This window comes from Lethenteron reissneri, chromosome 7 (genome assembly GCF_015708825.2).
Source record: "Lethenteron reissneri isolate LAM-NWPU_2019-01 chromosome 7, ASM1570882v1, whole genome shotgun sequence".
Lineage (NCBI taxonomy): Eukaryota > Metazoa > Chordata > Hyperoartia > Petromyzontiformes > Petromyzontidae > Lethenteron > Lethenteron reissneri.
The window spans coordinates 10382334-10403030 of NC_083785.1; the positions used below are offsets into that span (position 1 = coordinate 10382334).

The 20697-nt window shown below is 49.0% G+C and overlaps 1 protein-coding gene across 3 annotated transcripts in view; it reads left to right on the plus strand.

Annotated features, from left to right (window-relative positions):
• The window catches only part of LOC133357508 (calcitonin gene-related peptide type 1 receptor-like), a 151093-nt gene that overhangs the window by 19945 nt on the left and 110451 nt on the right, over positions 1-20697 (plus strand). The window contains exon 1 of one of the 3 annotated variants that reach the window (XM_061575493.1): positions 11070-11210. The exons of the other annotated variants lie outside the window; for them this stretch is intronic. The gene's annotated coding sequence lies outside the window, so the exon portion shown is untranslated. Of the gene's footprint in view, positions 1-11069; positions 11211-20697 lie in introns of those variants that run through there. 3 annotated transcript variants of the gene reach the window in all.

The window sequence follows — 20697 nt, forward strand, 5'->3', positions numbered from 1 at the left end:
GGTGGGCGCGTGTGTGGGTGCGTGGGTGAGTGCGTGTGTGGGTGCGTGGGTGCGTTGGTGGGTGCGTGGGAGGGTGGGTGCGTGTGTGGGTGGGTGCGTTGGTGGGTGCGTGGGAGGGTGGGTGCGTGGGTGGGTGCGTGTGTGGGTGCGTGGGTGGATGCGTGCGTGGGTGCGTGCGTGCGTGCGTGGGTGGGTGCGTGGGTGGGTGCGTGGGTGGGTGCGTGGGTGCGTGCGTGCGTGGGTGCGTGCGTGCGTGGGTGGGTGGGTGCGTGGGTGGGTGCGTGGGTGCGTTGGTGCGTGCGTGGGTGTGTGGGTGCGTTGGTGCGTGCGTGCGTGGGTGGGTGCGTGGGTGGGTGCGTGGGTGCGTGTGTGGGTGGGTGCGTGTGTGGGTGCGTGGGTGGGTGTGTGGGTGCGTTGGTGGGTGGGTGCGTGGGTGCGTGGGTGGGTGCGTGGGTGGGAGCGTGTGTGGGTGGGTGCGTGGGTGGGTGCGTGTGTGGGTGCGTGGGTGCGTGTGTGGGTGGGTGCGTGGGTGGGTGCGTGGGTGGGTGCGTGGGTGCGTGTGTGGGTGGGTGCGTGGGTGGGTGCGTGGGTGTACCTGTGGACTGGGCAGCGATGTTGGGGTGCAGCGGTGGGCGCGCTGCCCTACAAACCTACGAACCTACGAACCCGACGGCCCGAGGTTCGACCAACCGCTCTCATGGGGCCAACATTGGTGACAATGAACCGGTGCTGGGCTTTTCCCCTAGGTCGACTCGGCCTTAAACGGGTGTCAGGTGCGGCGTGGTAAAACGTCGTCATTGGGGAGACAAAGGCGGCTGGGAGTGGTGCCGATCACTCATCCCCTTCGTGTGCCGTGCCGGCCTGCATAGGTGCATCGCTAACAGCACTTGCTCCAAAAGTTTGTTCAGGCTATACGGTGGATCTTTGTCTTGTACCCGTGGGTGTGCGTGTGTCCATGTGCAGTATCGTGGGGAGTGGTCGTATCGTGGCTCAGTGCACCGTACTGCCAAACCCAGCGACCCGGGTTCGATTCCCGCTCGCAGGGCCAACGAATATCTGAGCCTTGGTCAACTCGGCCTCAAATGAGTACCTTGGCCCGATGTGTGCGACCATCAGCGAGACAAAGGCAGCCGCGTGCGGTGCTGACCTCACCATTTCAGGTTCCGTGTCGACCCTCAGTGGGTGCTCGCTAACAGCCCCGGCAGCGTACAACGTCTTTGTGCACGTGTTTCGGTGATGCATCGTGATGTAAGATGTAATTGCAAGCGGTGTTAATTCGTGACTTTTGCATCGCACACACGTTTTCAATGTCAAGGCTCGTGGAAATCACTAACATTTTTTCCATTTGGTAAAGGGACTGCATATTTTTTGCCAAATTCAAAGCCTTTGTAAACAGTAAGTGATCATGTTGACAACTTTTGCATGTTTATGCATTTTTTCGGGTTGCTGCCAGGACTCGGATTTTAGTGTTGAACTAGGCGCGTGTTCGTGCGCTTATGTGTGCATACAATGCGTAGATGTGTTAGGTGTGTGTTTACATGTGTGTAGGTGCGTGTAGGTGTGTGTGTGTGTGTGTAGTGGGGAGCGGTAATGTAGCGGTCAGCGCGTTACGCTATGAACCCGACGATCTGGGTTCGATTCCCGCTCACGGCCAACACCGGTGACGATTATCTGAACCGGTCCTGGGCCTCCCCTAGGTCGACTCAGCCTCAAATTAGGTCGACTCAGCCTGAAATTAGTACCTGATGTGATGTGTAAACATCACCACTAGGGAGACAAAAGCAGCCGGGCATGGGGCTGGCCACCCCCCACCCCCTTGTGTACCGTGCCGTTCTTCAAAAGGTGCTCGCTAAAAGTACTTGTGCCAAAAGTCTGTGAAGGCCACACGGTTTCTCTTTTTCTTTGTGAGCCTGAGCGGTAAAGAAGCATTAGGGACAATTTATTTAAGGACGCCAGTGGATAAAGAGTTCAAGTCTTTTTTTTAGCTGAAGAACAATTCGGTCAGACCCTGCTGTCTTTTTGGATTTACCCGATCGATACTCACCGCTTCCCTGAGTGAAGACGTACTTTATTTTATCTCTTTTATTTTTTATAGACTTATTCTCTGCCCGCCGCGCCACCCCCCACCCCTCCACCGCGAACAAGTGAGCCACTTTCTCGGCGCTGGTTCTGGCCCAATACTCAGCCAGAAGTCGCTTCCCCTTTGATGGAAAAGTCTCGATTTCCATCGACGCCCGTCGGTAGCCGCGATAGTTGGCGCAAAACAGCTTTTAGAGAAAAATAAATAAGCCACATTGACGTTCTCCACGCTCGAATATTTCAAATCGCAGCAGCGTTTCTACGATTTGTTGTTGTTGTTGTCGTCAGCCTGCAATTTCCCGCTGCTGGTCAAAGGTCTCTCCCCCTGTTCTCTTCTACTCCTTCCTTTCCCCAGCTGATCGTGTCCGGTAGTTGGCTCCATCTCTTCCGCTGCCTCTCCTCTCTCTACTTCGCTCCCCTACCCCCCTCTCTCTCAGTCGCCACTCTGGAATTGCTTCTGTCTAAAACGACGAAACTATTTTTTTTATTTTACCAGGTAAGGTCCACTACTGAGCTATGTAGCTCTTTTTCAGAAGCGGCCTTGGCCACAAATGGACTCCTCAACGAAGTGGCTGATCACCGGTAAATTTACAACAGCAGCCAAATACTCCGAACGCGCGACGTTGATTCTAAATGTGGAGGGAAAAACCGGAGGACCCGGAGGAAAAATCCAAAGTGGCTACGGGGAGAGAGAGAGACACCGCAAACTTCCAATATACAGGCGACAGGGTCGGGATTACACGCATGATCTCCTGTATACCAGGCAAGGTAGTTAACATCTCGCCACCGTGGTGTGCCTCTCATAAGTCCTTGTAATGATGTGCATGCCTTGCACATAATTACAGGAACACGGTACATGTGCAGCTCTTTGGTCAATCCACTGCTGGATTATGGCCTTCGACGCCAAATGGATCATGTTGGTTATTTTACCACACTTTGCCGTTCCTGGTGAGTTTGGGTTGATACTCTTTGGTTCTTTCGGTAAAGTCACGAAAGAACCAAAGAGTATGGATTCCTGCAGTCACGAAAGCTTCAAATCAAGATTTAGTTTGGGTTGGTGAAGGCTGGGAGCATAGACGTGGGAAGAAAGAAGTACAGAACAACAACGGAGTTTGATGTGTTCGTCCCTAACGCCGACATCATAGCATTGGAACACAGTGCAATAGTAATTAAATTTAACACATTCATCAATAATGCTGTGTGGCCTCAAAATAAGGCTTAAATATATATCAAATGGGCAACATTTAAAAAACAAATGGCCCTCCGTCAAAGCCCAATTGTGCTTGTGCACCACTGCCAGCGTAGCACCGCCATGCAATTAGCTCAACGGAAAGTATTTAAATCGTGGTGAAAAATTTGGAAACGAGTTGCGAAATCTCAGGACAACGACCGCTGCCCCCCCACCCCACCCCACCCCATGAGAATTCACGTCGTTGACACCCAGTCCCGTGCACGGCGAGGAGGACTTGGCGGACGGCCGTCGAGCAATTGCCCCAAGCGCGTCATCGCCGTCGCGTTTCTCGATCGGCACGGCGGCGGGAGCGGGAGCGGGGGACCTCCGCTGGCGCGCCGCGGTTTTGCGCGGCCCACCGGCCCGGGAGGGGGGGAGCCCGCTTCACCGGCGCGTTCGTCACCCAGGCGGGGAATCCTTCAGCCGCACCACCTCTACATAACAAAAGGCTCAGTCCCATTTACACGCACCTTTACATCAGCCGCACCTTAACAACTCTTGGAACCTCCGAGTTCAACCAGTCTACACAACAAAGGCTCATTCCTAGCAGCGTGCTTCAGCCGCACCGAACCTCACAATAATAATATCCAGGGCCTTCCTTGGCTCCTCCCACCCTCAACCAGTATATGTACAAGGACTGTTTTCTTGGAATTTCTCTTACTTGATACAGCTATCGTGCTGTGACGGTTCCTCCTGAAGACGGAAGCTTGTGTTGCCTCCGAAACGTCGTGATTTTTATTTTATTTTTATTTTACTTTTATTAATTTTAATTTTTATTTTTACCTACGTGACTTTACCGAAAAAAACCCTAAGAATATGAATAGGGAATCCTTCCTCGAGGAAATAAACAAGAGACGCGCTGCGGGCTCCGAGCCCGGTGACCGTATCGCCGCATCAGCGGAGCGTGCACGCGACTCTCCCGAGGTTGGATTATTAGCGAGACCCGCGTTCGTCTGTCAGCAGCCGCGCGGTGACGAGATCCTGGCGGTGGTAGCGGCGCGTTTTTCTTTTTTTGCCGCTCGTTGCCTCGGAGGTGTTTTGCGGTTCGTACTCCCCGCGGTCACCCTGGTTAATGGCCGCGGGTGCGGTTAACGATGAAACTAAGCGATTTTTTTTCTCGTGTCCGCTTCACGGTGGCCGTTACAAATCGCGTGAGGTTTTTTCGGATATGTCTCCGGAGACACGCGTGTTGATGTAGCGAGGCAAATGTGGCAAATTTTGAAAATGACACCGTAGAGTAATACTCGGGTTGGGTTCATAACACACGGTGACATCGCCTCCCACCGGCCGACTATACCTGTCTGTGAAACATCGCGTATTCACGATCGCCTCGGCCTATATCGGTGGTTCTCAACCTTTTGTGTCTCGTTTACGGCCCACCTGGCCTATCAATCGTCCACGGACCCCGACCAGCATATGCTGCGAATCATTAAACACATTGATTGTTAAATGTGAAATAAATGTGTAAGCGAGAGTGAGCGAGGTGAGAGACCAATAGCACTAACAGAGTGCTTGGAAGGCAAAAAGCGATCAAGCACAGAGTTTCGCCAAATCCAATAAAATAATTCGACAGCCTTCGCGTTGATGTGGTGCATACGCCACGCGGCACTGCTTAGTAGCCCCGAGTGACCATCGCCGCTACACGATTTGTCTCGCGTACCCCCCCCCCACCTCCCCATCGCTACAAATACCCCCAAGAGGACGCACACCACAGGTTTGGTAACCGCTGTGCCATAAAATTGCCGCGTAAAAAAAAAAAAACTATGAACTAAATTTTGATTTAAATCTTTCGTGACTGCCGGGATTCATCTTCTTGGTTCTTTCGGTAAAGTCACGTAGAAGGGAAATAATAAAATAATAATAATACATAATAAAATAATTCTCACGACGTTTCGGCCACAACGCAAGCAGCCGTCCTCAGGTGAAGAACAGGTTTGTCATTCAGACGCTGTCTTTCCGACAGACCTGTTCTTCACCTGAGGACGGCTGCTTGCGTTGTGGCCGACACGTCGTGAGAATTATTTTATTATGTTTTATTTTTATTACAAACAAAATGTGACACACTGCCTGCATGTGATTATGATTGTCATGGTAAAATCACGCGGGATAACACCCGCACAACGATGTGCAAGCTTCAGGTCAGAAAACCACCGCATTCCTCTCTCAAGCACTGCCACGCGTCTTCTGCGTTGGCAACAGCCTTACGGAAGGCGAGCTGTTTTAGTTAGGGCGCTGCGGTGGCGAGATGTTAGCTACCTCGTCGGGTATGCAAGGAGGTCGTGGGTTCCATCCCGACCCTGACGCCCGCTGTATATTTGGAGCTTGTGTGTCTTTCTCCCCGTGGTCACCTGGATATTTCTCCAGGTCCTCGGGTTTCCCCCCCACCCCACCTCGACATTTAGAAACGTGCATCTAGAGTATTTGTCCGTGATACATGTCCACGTGATAAGGCACTTCGTTGAGCTATCGATTGTGGCCAGGTCGCTTCTGAATAAAAAATATTCAAAAATACTTTTTTAAAAACACGTTTTAATGAAATGTACTGTCCGAGCTGCCCATCCCCCTGCCCCCTTCCCCCATCGCCCCTCCCCTCCTTCCACATCCCCCGCCCCTGGGCGTGGCTTCCCGTGGCTTGCTGTGACGTTAAGGGACCACGTGGTGATTTACAGCCAACGTGAGTTGAGCGTCGACAATTAGAGCCGTAAACGTGGAAAATTAGAGCCGTAAAAAAGATCGATTAAAAATACATATTTTAAATTTTCAATGATAGAATATAGTATTGTCATCAGTATGACACACCTATACCAAGTTTGCAGTCGATACGACATTGGGAATACGGTTGAAATTGAGTTACAAGATTTTAGGATACGACAACACATACAGTAAGTTAAATAAACGAGTGTAAAAAGTTTTAAAATATGTTTTGGAATTTTTATGATAGAATATCGTGTTGTCATCAGTTTGACATACCAATACGAAGTTTGCAGTCGAAAGCACGTTGAAAAGTGTGTAGAAATTGAGTTACAAGATTTCTTTTTTGAGGATACAACAGACGAAGTGAGTTAAATAAAAGCGTGTAAAAAGGACCGTACGTGGTAAAAGTAAATAAAAAGAATTGTCGCGACGAATGGACGACGATGTTTTATCTCTCTCTGGACGCCATCAGTGCACGCGGCAAGACCTTTTTAAAGGAACAGCTTTGGGTCGTCGTCTGATTTATTTCTGTCCTATCTCTGTAAACACTTGCGCAGCGCTCCAAAGCCCAATTTTCCGGGGTTTTGTGCGAAAACAGGGCCCAGATTTTTCGATTTAAAGCTTTCGTGACTGCAGGGATTCCTCTTCTTGGTTCTTTCGTTAAAGTCACGTAGAATGGAAATAATAAAATAATAAAAATAAAACATTATAAAATGAAGTCACGTAGAATGGAAATAATAAAGTAATAAAAATAAAACATAATAAAAGAATGTTTTATTTTTATTATTTTACCTAATAAAAGAATGTTTTATTTTTTATTATTTTATTATTTCCATTCTACGTGACTTTACCGAAAGAACCAAGAAGAAGGGCCCAGATTGTCCAAGGATTCCGACGCGCGGCACAGAGATTGCGTGGCCACGGCCCGTCTCGAGTTACCGGCGCCTACCGACGTCTTGCGTACGGAGCCGTGCGTGCGAGAAGGCCCACGTGTTGGAGAAGAAAGCGGGGGGGGGGGGGGGGGCAGGCAACCGGCCTCATGTAGAAATAAAGCTACGATCCGTGTTGCTTGGTTTTTTTCGTTTTTCTTTATTTTTCTGCTGCAATTTTACAACCGCTTGCCGGGTCTGGTGTGTGCGCACAGTGTGCGTGAATCGGTTATTAGGGGTAACTAGATGTCCTCAAGGACGGTACGAAGGAAAGTATGCCACAACAATGTAGGATTATTACGGACAGGCACACCCTTGTATTCTCATGTGAGTGCCTGATTCCAATTTTGCCAAGAAATGTGCATCACGTATTCATTATCGAATAATGAAAAATCTACCAAATTATAATTTAAACATTTCAATAGTTCCGACCTGCAATTGGCGTTCCCGGAAAGAAAAAAAACCCAATCGAGGTGAGAAATGAAGCCCTGCGTATACGAACGCGCAGCGTCGAAAATTTCGGGCGTCGTGCCAAACAGCACGAGGTCACGACCCCAGGAGCACGCCCCAGGGAGAGCGGCGTGGCACAGTCGAGCGACGCGTCAAACCCCCGGCACACTGCGCTATGATGTTTACCACATTATAGGGCCGATGATTACCATGGTGGTGAAAGGCCTTTATTGTTTTAGTGTTGGTCGATAGGCCGTGCTCCGAGTGTAATGGTACACCTTTCCACTAAATGCAGACAAAAAGGCCCTTTCAGCTGAATGGCAGTAATCCGATTCTGTCCCGAGATGGAAATGCAACGTCGATGTCCACACTGGAGGCGTGTATGTTGAACTTCTTATGCACCGTACGCAAGCCAACTATGCTCATCTGAGCTAAACTATTTATTTTAACCAGGTGAGGCCCACTGAGCTCTATCCCGTAGCTCTGTTTTTTCAGAATGGAACCTGGCCAAAAATGATAGCTCAACGAAACGGGCCTATCGCGTGGAAATTGATAGCGGCCAAATTATCTAAATGGACGTTGATTCCAAAAGTGGAGGGGGAAAAATGCCGGAGGACCTGGAGAAATGTTCGCGTGACCACGGCGAGTGAGGGAGACATGCAAACACCAAATATACAAGTGCCGGCGTCGGGATCAAACGCGCGACCTCCTGCATACCATTCATAATCAGCGTTTTTGGGTTGGATCACGTTATTTATAAATGTGTCGTAACCCTCCACCACCCGACACGGCCAATCATCAAAAAAGTGTCACGTTGACAAAAGACAAAATAGTTCACTACGTTATCCCACCGGTGTGTTGAAGCGTGAAACCACAACATTTACAATTTTTGAGTACGACGTTTCGCTGGTCATTGCATCCAGCATCATCGGGAAATTCGCCAGAGGCAGTTGGCATTTCGCCACCTCGACACCCCGAGGAGGAGCCACGGCTCAGGCACAACCCTCGAGATGCTAAACCGCGAGTCTCCGGTGACCCGCGCCGACGTCGGGAACCGGCGTCGGTGACCCGGCGGTCGAGCGAGCCGGCTAGCACAACCGAAATGCCACCGGTTGTGGTGGGGGCGTCGCTTGACTCGGTCAATCATCCCTCTGGGGTTCATAAAATTGGTACAGCTTTGTGGGGAAAGTCAAGAGTGGTTAGACCCCCCCCCCACCACCATAGAAATGTTGAATATCAAAGAGATGAGCATCGCCTCATTGCTCGTGTGAGCCGGACATCACACTGGCTTTTTATTTTACCGACGAGTTGATTTCACTTCCGTGGTGGTGAGGTCGCCAATTCGATTCGATCTCCCGGCACGTCAGTTTGAAACCACGGATAAAGACGCCGCCGCGCGCAGTGGAATGGTCAGCGCACTGCACTTGCAATCCAGAGGTCACCGGCTCGATCTCCCGGCGCGGCAAAATGCCACGAAGGGCGAGCTTCTTGGAATCCCCCCCCTCCCCCATGCCTACACATCAGTAATTAACGGGTAGAGCACGGTTAACGCGGTGAGGTGTAGTGTGCGGGTAACTTTCCTGCCTCTTGCGAGACATCTGGCCAGCATGCAGAAACGAACGCCAAAAATACCGCCAAGAGGGAGGGGAGGAGGCCCTTCCATCAGCAGTGTCATGAGCAGAGCAATTGCAGGGTTGCACCTTTTATTTTGTTTTTGCTGCTGCTGCTGCTGTGTGCGCAGACACACACCGCACGGCTGATTTAGAAGCGTTCACCCGGTATTTTAGCGGGGAGTTGCCGGGGAAGGTAATTGGCACGCTAGTGCCGTCTACCACTGTGAATTCCTCACAAGACAGATTTTTATCAAAATCCATAACGTACCATTTACGCGCGAGTCTCGTGGTGCGTCTACTCTGCTGTGCTCTGCTCACCGCTGTTTTCTGCTGTTGCCGTGTACACGGTTGTGCCCGTCTGTTTTGAGCATTCCTTAAACGGGAACCCGCGGGTTTTCGAGATGCAAACGTACAAGGGGAGGGAGCCGACGTTTTCGTCTTCTGTTCTTGTGTGTTATAGTTTTTTACTCATTTTTCTGTCGCACGGCACACACTTCCAACGGTAGACATACCATATTCTTAGATTTGAAGCTTTCGTGACTGCAAGGATTCATATTCTTAGGTTTTTTCGGTAAAGTCACGTAGGTAAAAAATACAAATTAATAAAAGAAACGTCGTGATTTTTATTTTTATTTTATTTTTATTTTACTTTTATTAATTTTTATTTTTTTACCTACGTGACTTTACCGAAAAAAACCCAAGAATATGAATCCTTGCAGTCACGAAAGCTTCAAATCTAGAGGTAGACCTACCGCACGGCGTTACAGGTCCTCCAGTGTCCTCGTGTGCAGAGCACACAAGGTTGGCCGTTTAAACTTCGGATTCCTACGGGACTGACACCTATTTTTTTTCAGAGAATTCACTTTTTTGAGATTTTTATTACCAATTGCAATGCGTCTCATTTTTTTTATTCGTTATCGGACTTATGCCTTAGGGTTAATACGATGTTCTTTTTACTGAAACGCCTACGGTCAGGTCGAATGTTTACGCGACGAAATCGACCTGTCCTGCAAAAATAAAAGTAACACGAGAGAGACTTCCTCACAGAGGGAATGAATTAAATAAGTCACCTTCCATTCGGTTATCTCCACACATCAAAATGATCATTCAGCCTTGCGGCAAAAAATGGCCTTCCAGATTTATGTCGAGCCGGCCAAAGCATTTGCTTCAACTGCGAACTCTGAGACCGGTTTTGCCTTCTTGAGGCTCGTCTGCAGTTTGGCTGCGGCCTAGAACGATTGGGAAAATAATTTGAAACGATATCGGAGAACAACAACGGCACGAACATGAATGAGGACATCGTAACGAGCTATGGGAGCGCGGAGGCAGCAGTCGGACTATTGAGTTTAACAAACGAGTCGCTTCCATCGGCCTCGATTGCCAACAAGATAACTGGGATAGGCTTAGATTTTGATTTAAAGCTTTTGTGACTGCAGGGATTCATATTCTTGGTTTTTTTCGGTAAAGTCACGTAGAAGGGAAACAATGAAATAATAAAACAATAAAATTTTCACGACGTTTCGACTGAATAAAATTATATAAAACAATAAAATTCTCATGACGTTTCGACTGCATAAAATTATATAAAACAATAAAATTCTCACGACGTTTCGACTGTAACGTCGTCAGAATTTTATTGTTTTTATATTATTTTATTGTTTCCCTTCTACGTGACTTTACAGAAAGAACCAAGAATACGGGATAGGCTTAAATATAAACGCATTTTACGTTAATATATATTCTGTCTCTGCTCTGAGGGACGGTCATTGACTTAAATTTCGCTTAACTTAAAAATATAACCTTTTAGGGGCAGTGTTATTGATAAATGTGTTACGTTTTTATGTAAACTCAAGTCTCCAATGGATGGATGCCCCCCCCCCCCACGCCTTCCATGTGATATCCGTTGTTTTTTTACCATACTTCACCACCCTGGCCAGTGCAGATTAGCGGATTAGGGGGACTTTAACCCAGGACTGGTTCTGATATCGCTCGCCACGTATGTAAGCCGTAGCCGGGAGCTGAAATTATTTCAATGCTTCATTATCATTTTTTTCCACGCAGTCGTTGCTGACCAGGCTGGGTTCATCCGCACCACCGCACAGTTCCCCGGAGAAACCGGCTTCAATGACGAGAGGCGGCTGCCTGGATGCGAGTCCGGGGATTTCAGCGCTGCTAAAACTCGCCGCTCCGACCGCAATCATCGGCTCCCCCGGGGTCAGCCCGGGGTCGTCTCTTAACCGTGATATATAAAACGTGACCACGAGAGAGGCGCCGCCCGCCACACGGTCACCGCCGCGACGATAACCGCGCAGTCGTGAGCGCACCGCTGACGTGGACACGGCGGAGGGGTCAGGCACGCAACGCACGCACGGTCGGTGACGAAGGGCAAGAGGGGGGGGGGGCACCGTTGCAGAGGTTCGCGGTTTCGAGTCACGTTAAAAATAATAATAATGCACTATGAGACATCTCCTTTACCAGTGGCAAAAATAGTAGTAGGTTTTTACCCTTTCAACTGCTACAAAAACTGACACCTTTATACAAGGCATCATGTTTGCAATAACCGCAACACAAGCAGTCAAAATGCAAACAAAAAGAAACAACTCTGATAATGGTAATGATATGCACTGTCCTTGAAGTTGATTGGTCCACACCCGAGACAGCTTTCCTTAGAGCCTAGTCTCCATTGGTGTTGGACCAGATGACGCCAAAATGCAAACATGATGCCTTGTATAAAGATGTGAGTTTTGTACCAGTTTAAAGGGTAAAAACCTACTACAATAATAATGCAATGTATAACGCGCGCACATTTGCGGACGTAACGGCCGCAACTCAGAGGCACTGAGCCAAGCTCAGAGTCGCTCGAAAGCACGTGGTTGTAGAGGTGAGTTTTTAAGTGTCTCTTGAAGGAGGCGATTGAGGTGATGCTGCGAATATGCAGAGTCCCATTAGCAGCAGTCGCACTTTAACAACTCTGGCACCTCCCAGCTCAACCAGTCTACATAACGAAGGCTCAGTCCTAGCAGCAGCCTCAGCCGCACCAACCTCACAATAATAATACAAAACTCCGATCCAGGGGCCTACCCTGGCTCTTCCCCCCTCAACCAGTATATATACAAGGTCGGGTCTCTTGGAATTTATCTTTACTTGATACAGCAATCGTGCTGTGACGGTACCACCTGAAGACGGAAGCTTGTGTTGCCTTAATTTTATTTTTTACCTACGTGACTTTACCGACAAAACCTAAGAGTAATATGCAGAGGGATGGCGTTCCAGACTGTTGGGGCTGCCACCGAGAAGCGGCGCATAGACGTGACCATCCTGGATCTTGGTATCAAGAGGAGGTCGTGAGTCGCGCTGCGCAGGCATCTGCCGTGTGCTGGGCTGCAAGTTGTCAATAATGAAGAAAGGCACGGCGGGCAGGCAGATGTGAAAGCAGTCACCTTCACTCACTAAGTTTCCGCTGCGCACTCAAGACGCGAGCTCACTCCAATCTCCCTCTCGTAACCACCACCGTTACTTTTTTCCCTCTTCATATTCTCATTGTACGGCTTTCGCTCATTCGCCATTCATTCGATCCGTTCACCATCATTTACTGCCCACGATTTCGCTTTCGCCGAATTCGCGCATCATCGCATATTTTGCCCCGTCGCTTCCTCTCATCAACTTCATTCACCTCATCCCACACCATTACATCCATACGTACCGTCGTTAATTCTGTGTAAAGCGCCTTCGATAAGGCGCTATATACATTCCTTTAAGATAAGATTAGGAGCTAAGGCCCCCCCCCCCCCGCAGCCATCCCAACGGTTAATGCCACGGGTGTGTTCACAACAACAAAACCATGTTGCATGCCCTGGTGCACGGTGGTCAATAAAAGATCCCGTGGCCCGGCATCATGGCCCCGTTATTGTTTGCAAACTTGAAGACCACTCACAAATTACCTAGCATAGCAACAGTGCCCCCCCCCCCCTTCCCTATATGCCGTGTAACTACTTGCAGGCTGAAGTCATCTTGAAACACCAATGCCTTCCCTTCGTGGTGGCCTCGCCGCTGTAAGGATAACGTAAAACCCAAATCTACTTTTCATTGATTCGATTTAAAACTTGAAAGGACAGTGTACAGGCTGTGCTATATGCAGCTATATATTTTTTTACTTTCAGAGGAATAAAAGCAGAACCTAAGAAGGACACAGTGGGTGGTTCGTGCACTGCGCTATGAACCCAGAAACCTGATTTTTTGTATTCCCAGCCGTGTGTGTTGAACTTCTTCCGCACCGTACGTAGCCAACCACGCGAATCGGAGGTGCGGGGGGAAGGACAACAACACGAAACACAAAAAGGAGTTGAAAAGAAATTAGTTTTCAATCTAGATTTGCAAGTGCGTAGCTCCAGTGGTTTCCTAAATAGGAAGGAAGAACGTTCCAGACGGCCACAGAAGCGCATCTGATAGTGCGTGATGCAGTGATCGTCTTTGTTCGATCGCCAGCAGCCAAACAACGCTGTTGAAAGGATGCCCCAAGTTCGCGTGATGATGGTTTGTATTCCTTGACGAAATAAGCAAGCACTTTGTGTGTATGTTCAACCTATCCTGAGTTTACATTTAAATCCACTGCTGGGTGAGGGCCTCCCTACGCCACGTTGGGTCACGGTGGTTACTTAAGCAAATAATATGAATTCCTGCAGTCACGAAAGCTTTCAGTCAAGCTTTACTTCAGCATACGTCACCTCGCTGGTCAATACTATACAGACTTGCAGACTCTTCTTGGTTTTTTCGGTAAAGTCACGGAGAAGGGAAGTAATAAAATAATAATATTTTTATAAAATAATAATATTTTTATTATTTTATTACTTCCCTTCTACGTGACTTTACCGAAAAAACCAAGAAGATGAATCCCTGCAGTCACGAAAGCTTTAAATCGAAACTTGCAGACTCGTTCCAGTTTGCGAGCTGACGAGCCGGCACGCTGAGCAGTGGCAGGCGGGGAGCAAACAGCATCGCAGCATCACGCCCCACTCCCATCTACTCCTCGGCCTGCACAGCTTGGGCAGCTATCGCAAAGGAAGAGGGGAGGAAGGTTGGCGATGCTAACATCAGCCTCATTAACTCCATCGACCGCAGTTAATCCGTCTCGATTTCTAATTACGTCGCAATCACCGTGCCCCATTTTTTTTTTAGTTTTTTTTTTTTAATGATCGGTCCTCGAGCAGTAAGGACGACGCCCGCGGAGCGCTAATGAGAACCCGAGGGTGATTTGCGAAGTTGCCGACTATCCAGTCGGCGTAAATCAGCGGCGAGCTTGCTGCTGGGATTCAAATTCCCCGCAGCAGGTGTGTGCGTGCGTGCGCGCGTGTGGACAGTCGGCGAGCGCGCACGGAGGTTTGACGAGATCACAATGGCCACGCTGTAATTACCGCTATTTAACACTGATGGCCTACGGTGTGGTGGGTCGGGGGGGGGCAGTGCCCCCCTCCACCACCCCCCAACAAGTGGCAAAAATCCAGCCAGAGTCTTGAGTCACGCCGCGGCACCGGCGCGATTGGCTGTTGATGCTGCTGCTGATGATGCTCGGGTGCGCTCAGAGCCGGCCCAGCCACTAAGCGACCCTTGCAATTGCAAAGGGCCCCGTGGCCAGCAGAGGGCCCCCTAGAGTCACTGCTAGCTAGTGGGTGAAAAAAATCAAACATCAAAGGGGCCTCCAACCAAATTTAGCTTAGGGCCCCCAAAGGTCTAGGGCCGGTTCTGGGTGCGCTAGATCAAGTCGCGCATTTTGTTGTTGTTGTTGAGATTCTCGAAGCGAGAGGTTGAGCTTCTCGGTGTGTTTACTGCCCTGGGTCAATTTTTGTTCTCGCTCTTATGCGCCGTGTGTGTGTGTTGAACTTCTTGCGGACCGTACGTAGCCCAGCCGTGCTAATCGGAGGTGCGGGTTGTGCCACAGGCATCGCGTTACTGGTCGGTGCAGGTTTGTGAAGTTGAGAAATCACTCACCACTGTTGTTAGCCATGGCTCACGAATCTAACTCAGGTCGCCAGGTTCCTATGACAGTGGGTCTAGCACTGGTTTATTATCACTCGCCACTGATGCTATCCTTGTCCATGTATTGAATTCAACTTTTCGGGAATCCATGGAATCGTGGGTTCAGGACCGCGCCAGATGTACGTATGTTGAACTTCTTTCGCACCGCACGTAGCCAACCGTGCTAATCGGAGGTGCGGGTTGTGCCACAGGCGTCGCGTCACGAGCAAAAGAATCCCTTCGGATGTCCCGCAGAGCAGTGCACGACCATTCGTTTCCGAGAACGGTCCGCGGAAGGGGATATCACATAGTTTAATTCTAAATTTGAAGCTTTCGTGACTGCAAGGATTCATATTCTTAGGTTTTTTCGGTAAAGTCACGTAGGTGAAAAATGAAATTAAAATTAGTAAAATAAAATAAAAATCACGACGTTTGGGAGGCAACACAAGTCTCCGTCATCAGGTGGGACCGTCACAGCCAGATTTGCTGCATCAAGTGAAGGCGGGATTCAAGATGTAAGCTCTTAAGTGCCAGTTAAGGGGGGGGGGAGGGAGGGGAGGGGCTTATCAGAATGTGGTAGCCAATGAATGGAACGTATCGGGAGGGGGGGGGGGCTAACAGAGGTAGTTCGGTGAGGACACAGCAGCAGATGTGAGTGTGAAAGCGATGGGTATTTATCCCGTCTTCTGGTGACCTCCGGTGCACACGACACAGGGCTGACCTTTCCCCACCCGCTGTGCATAAGGGAGGACAGTTCATCGCATGAGAAGCCAGACTGATATTTCCAATTTAACACGTAGGAGGCGTTTGCAACCAATATCATCCATAATAGAGTTTTTTTTTGGGTTAGATCGCGTAAAAATATAAATGTGTTTATTAAAACCCACCACCACCCGACACAGCCAACTAGTAATGGTTGTTTACGTGTCAGAGATGCATTTGATCCAGGATAGGTGCAAAACGAAATTTAATGTCAAGGTCTTTTTTTAAATCAGCGATTAGTAACTGGACTGAGGCTTGTCGGTAAGTGGATATTTTAAAGCAATGGTTCGTAACCTCGGGTGCTCGCTTTCCCTGGGGGTGCGAGATATGCCAGATATTTGTAGAAACGAAATAATTGAAACACAAATTAAACACGGGCACGTAAGTACAACTTACCGTGTTTCATCAAACCTTTGTATTTATTCACATAAAAAAATACAATTGAGAACCAAAGGTGTGCAAGGCTGCAGTAAAGGTTAAGAACCACTGGCTTAGAGGAAGAATCAAGGGACAAAAAACAACACGTACGACAGAGCCCTTTATATTGGGCGCTGGTCTGACGTCCATTTCACAATCACAGTGCCATGAGTGTGGCAATGTTCATGATACTCACACATGGGGAGCGGCGGTGTGGTGGTTAGCGCTACGCTGCACTACGAACCTGGCCACCCGAGTTCGAATCCCGCTCACGGCCAACACCGGTGACGATTATTTGAACCGGTCCTGGGCCTTGCCTAGGTCAACTCAGCCTCAAATGAGTACCTGGTGCTGGTGTTTAAACATCGCCACTAGGGAGACAAAGACGGTCGGCCGTGTTGCTGGCTACCCACCCACTCGTGTGCCGTCCTTCATAGGTGCTCGCTAATAGCACTTGCCCCAACACTCTTTAAAGACTACATGGAGAATATCTGTCCTCATACACGCGTGTCATTATTTTTTGTAACGTTGCTGGGGGAATAAACTCCAAGATTATAATTAATTGCCCAAGACCAGAAGAGGATCAATTAGGGCAAGGCTCAATTGTGTGCACTCGGTCTAATGCTGCACTACTCAACCCGCGGGTCTCAGGGGCTCGGGAGAGCGAGTGGGGGAGATGGGCAGGAGACGGCATAGAGAGCTCGAAGGAGCAATTTTGAAAGTTCTCAGGAAAAAAAAAATCTGCGCTAGGTTGTGGTGAACAAAACAGCCTAATGCACAACGTCAACACACACACACACACGTCTTACCGACACAAAGCACGCTCATAATAATGTTTTTTGGGTTAGATCACCCAAGTATAAATGTGTGGTAACCCTCCACCACCGGACAGAGCCAGGAAGGGTTGTCATGTAAACAACGCGCCAATTAGTTACTAGTATAGTGTATAGTGTAGTTACTATTTTAGCCCACCAGTGTGTTGGAGAGTAAATCCACAACATTTACAATTTGAATTTGCCTTCACTATTCTGGCAAATCGCGCGATGATGCTGAATGTAATTACCAGCGAAACATCGTACTACTCAAATTGTAAACGTTGTGGATGTACTCTCCAACACACCGTTGGGCTGAAGTAGTAACTAATTGACGTTTTGTTTACGTGACGAACTTTACTGGCTGTGTCGGGTGGTGGAGGGTTACGACACATTTATACTTACGCGATCTAACCCTAAAAACCTTCATTATAAATAATATTGGTCGCGAAAGCCTACGTGTTTAAACCGGCAAAGCACACCGATAGATTCCAAAGAACACAGGATGAGATGTTACTATCCTTTGTGCAAGCAATTCCAAGAGTTCATGAACAGTGAGCCTGGTGAAATTTGGGGAGCGCATCGTCAGTAGTGACCCTTTGGTTCCTAGGGTGTTTCGGCCTTTCATACTATACACCCTCCCCAAAGGCGGCCAGCGACAGGGTGATCAATCCTACGCTTGCGTCCCATTCCCAATTAGTCATAGGAGTTGCCTTGTTGTTGGTAGCCAACATCCCATGGGACTATGCATGGCAGGGGCGTCCTCCTCCCTGAGTCAAGCATTGTTGACTGCATACCTCCTGGCCCTCTCACTTTGGGGCCCAGCTGGGGTCTTTCCTCTTCATCCAGAGCCACTGACTGCTACACACAGCATTGAAACGCATGCCTTGCGAACACAAAAAACACACGAACGTACGGCGTTAAACAGAGGCCTTGAACATCATCTCTTTGTATGTCTTGCCCTGAGTAACCCGGAGGAGGTTGGCGAGTAGGCGACTCGGGGAGATGTTGGTGGGCATAGAAACAAATCAAGATACCAGAGCAGTTAAGAGCCGCTGGTGTAATCTTTATGCGTGGGGGGTTTTTTTTTGCTCGTCTTCACTGCACTTTTGGTATGTACACGTAAGTTGAACTTATTTCGCACAGTGCGTAGCCAACCATGCTAATCGGAGATGCGGGGGGAAGGACAACAAACTGAACAGAAAAAAAGCAGTCCTAAAGAAATGAGTCTGTGAATCTAGATGATTTAAAAGTGCATAGCTCCCAGTGGCTTCCTAATATCGGAAGGAAGAGCGTTCCAGACGGCCGCAGAACCGCATCTGAAAGCGCGCGATGCAAGTGACCGTCTTTGTTCGATGGTTGGCCAAAAGCCCCGGCGAGGATGACCGGAGTTCACGGGACGAATATCAGCAAGGCCATCGTGGTTCATTTGTGCCAATAAACACTTTGTGTGCAACGAATGCGACCTTGACATCGCCTCTTTGCCCTCGCGTTCTGCTCGGCCGTGACCTCTTCAGAAGAACCGACCCGATCGACACTTCTCTCGTACCCTCTCGGCGTCACGTTGTGCGGCGATCACGTGGGAGCCGCGTGCCAAGGATGGGGAGAATGCTCCACTCAAATTGCTAATGGCGCGACCCTGTTGTGAATTATGGTCTCACATCCCCCCCAGTGACCCCTTTCACACGTTGACTCAGACTTTGTTATTTCAGCCGGTAACGCCCATTGAGCTAAGCAGCTCGTCCACAAAAGGGTGATTACAGCCCGAGACTGTCGGCGGTTGAGTGGGAGGGACGTGGAAGGATGTTGTTTGATATTCTTTTGGAAGGCTATTTTCATCGGTGAAACTCACAAGGAAGGATGTATTGTCGGAATCCCAGCGATAACCTCTTTTGTGGAAGCGTCTTGAGACCCTTGGGGGATTTTGACATCGCACGGAAGCGAATTTGCGTTGGAATAATGTGCCGCGTTATAGTCACGGGTCGCAGATTTCCAAATGGATTTTTCTCCCAATGTCAACCTCGGCCACTTCACGGCACGATAATTATTGGTCTGGCTATCAGCGGCATAATGGGGGCACTGCAGTTAGTCAGTCGGCAAGTCCCGCGTGGTGGGCTACAGTGTGGGTAGCTGGCACCTCTTCCGAGATGGCTAGCCAGCATAGAAAAGTAGAATAAATGCCCCTTTTTTGGAGGTTCTCTATTAAAAAAAATTTAGTTTTTATTTTACCAGGTAAGGCCCACTGAGCTGTATAGATATTTTTCAGAAGCGACCTGGCCACAAATTATTGCTCAACGAAGTGAGTTTTCATCACGTGGATATTTACAGCAGCCAAATCCTCTCTCGGCCCACGTTGATTCTTAATGTGGAGGGAAAAACCGGAGGACCCGGAGAAAAATCCACGCGGCCACGGGGAGAACATGCAAACTCCAAATATACGACAGACGTCAGGGTTGGGATTGAACCCCACGACCTCCTACATACCAGGCAGTGGCGTGTGAAAGCAATTGCAGGGCTGCGCCTTTAACCTATTACAGATCACGACGGTCAGTGCTGCTGCAAGCGAGTCATTTAGAAAAAAGCTTTCGCTCACCCTGTCAATGCTCTTCTCTCTCTCTCATCATCGTCGCTTCCAGAGAGCTTATCTCAAATTAATTACGCTGGGTTTGAGCGATCATGGTGGTTGGTGGTGGTGACCCAACGGCGACATGTAAGCCACACTGCGCGCCACGGTGATGAGATGGTAACTACCTCGCCTGGTATACAGGAGGTCGTGGGTTCAATCCCGACCTTGACGCCTGCTGTCTATTCGGAGTTTGCATGTTCGCTATCCACGTGGTCGCGTGGATTTTTCTCCGGGTCCTCCAGTTTTTCCCTCCCCATTTAGAATCAATGTGCGTTTAGAGAGTATTCGGCTGCTATAAATTTCCACGCGATAAGCCACTTTCATTGGGCTATCATTTGTGGCCAGTTCGCTTATAAAAACACGCGTTATAGCTCAGCGGGCCTTACCTGGTAAAATAACAAAAATTGTAAATTTTTTTGACATTGAGCACTCTCCCCTTAATTGCTCCCTTGAAAGTAAATTGTTCGTGTCTAGTGGAGGCGGGTGTACATTTTCCTGATGTGTAAACGCGTGACAGTCAATGCTCAGATAGTGCCCCCCCCCCAACAACTTCTGGGTCGTGGTGACGTTTTGCTCCCCCGTGCTCGGAGCTTCTTCAGGAAGACGAAACAGTTCCCGAAGGAGCTCCCAGCACGTGGATCGAAACGTCGGACATCACGCCACGCAGTGCTTCCGTCAAAACCTACACAGTCGTAATACTCAGATCCTCCACAAACTCGCCACCACCTACCATCTCTCTCTCTCTCATCGCTATCTCCTCCCCTTCACAGATAGCTAAAAGTTATAATTTGCCATCGTTGCGGAGAATATAAACAACCAAATGGATAAGCAGCAGAGGATGTCTCCTTCATAAATGTGTCACGCCACGTAACAAAGACAATATACAGTACAAGCATTCCGTCAACCGAAAGACCTTCTTAGACTGCACAACAGCACTCTCCTTCAGGTGATCTCTGCTCCAGAAATCGATGTCATCCTTTAGAGAATCCCAGAGTCAGCCTGCGCTCAGCGGGGAGGCTGCTCTGTGTGTATGTGTGGGTGTGTTGAATTTCCTTCACACCGTACGTAGCCA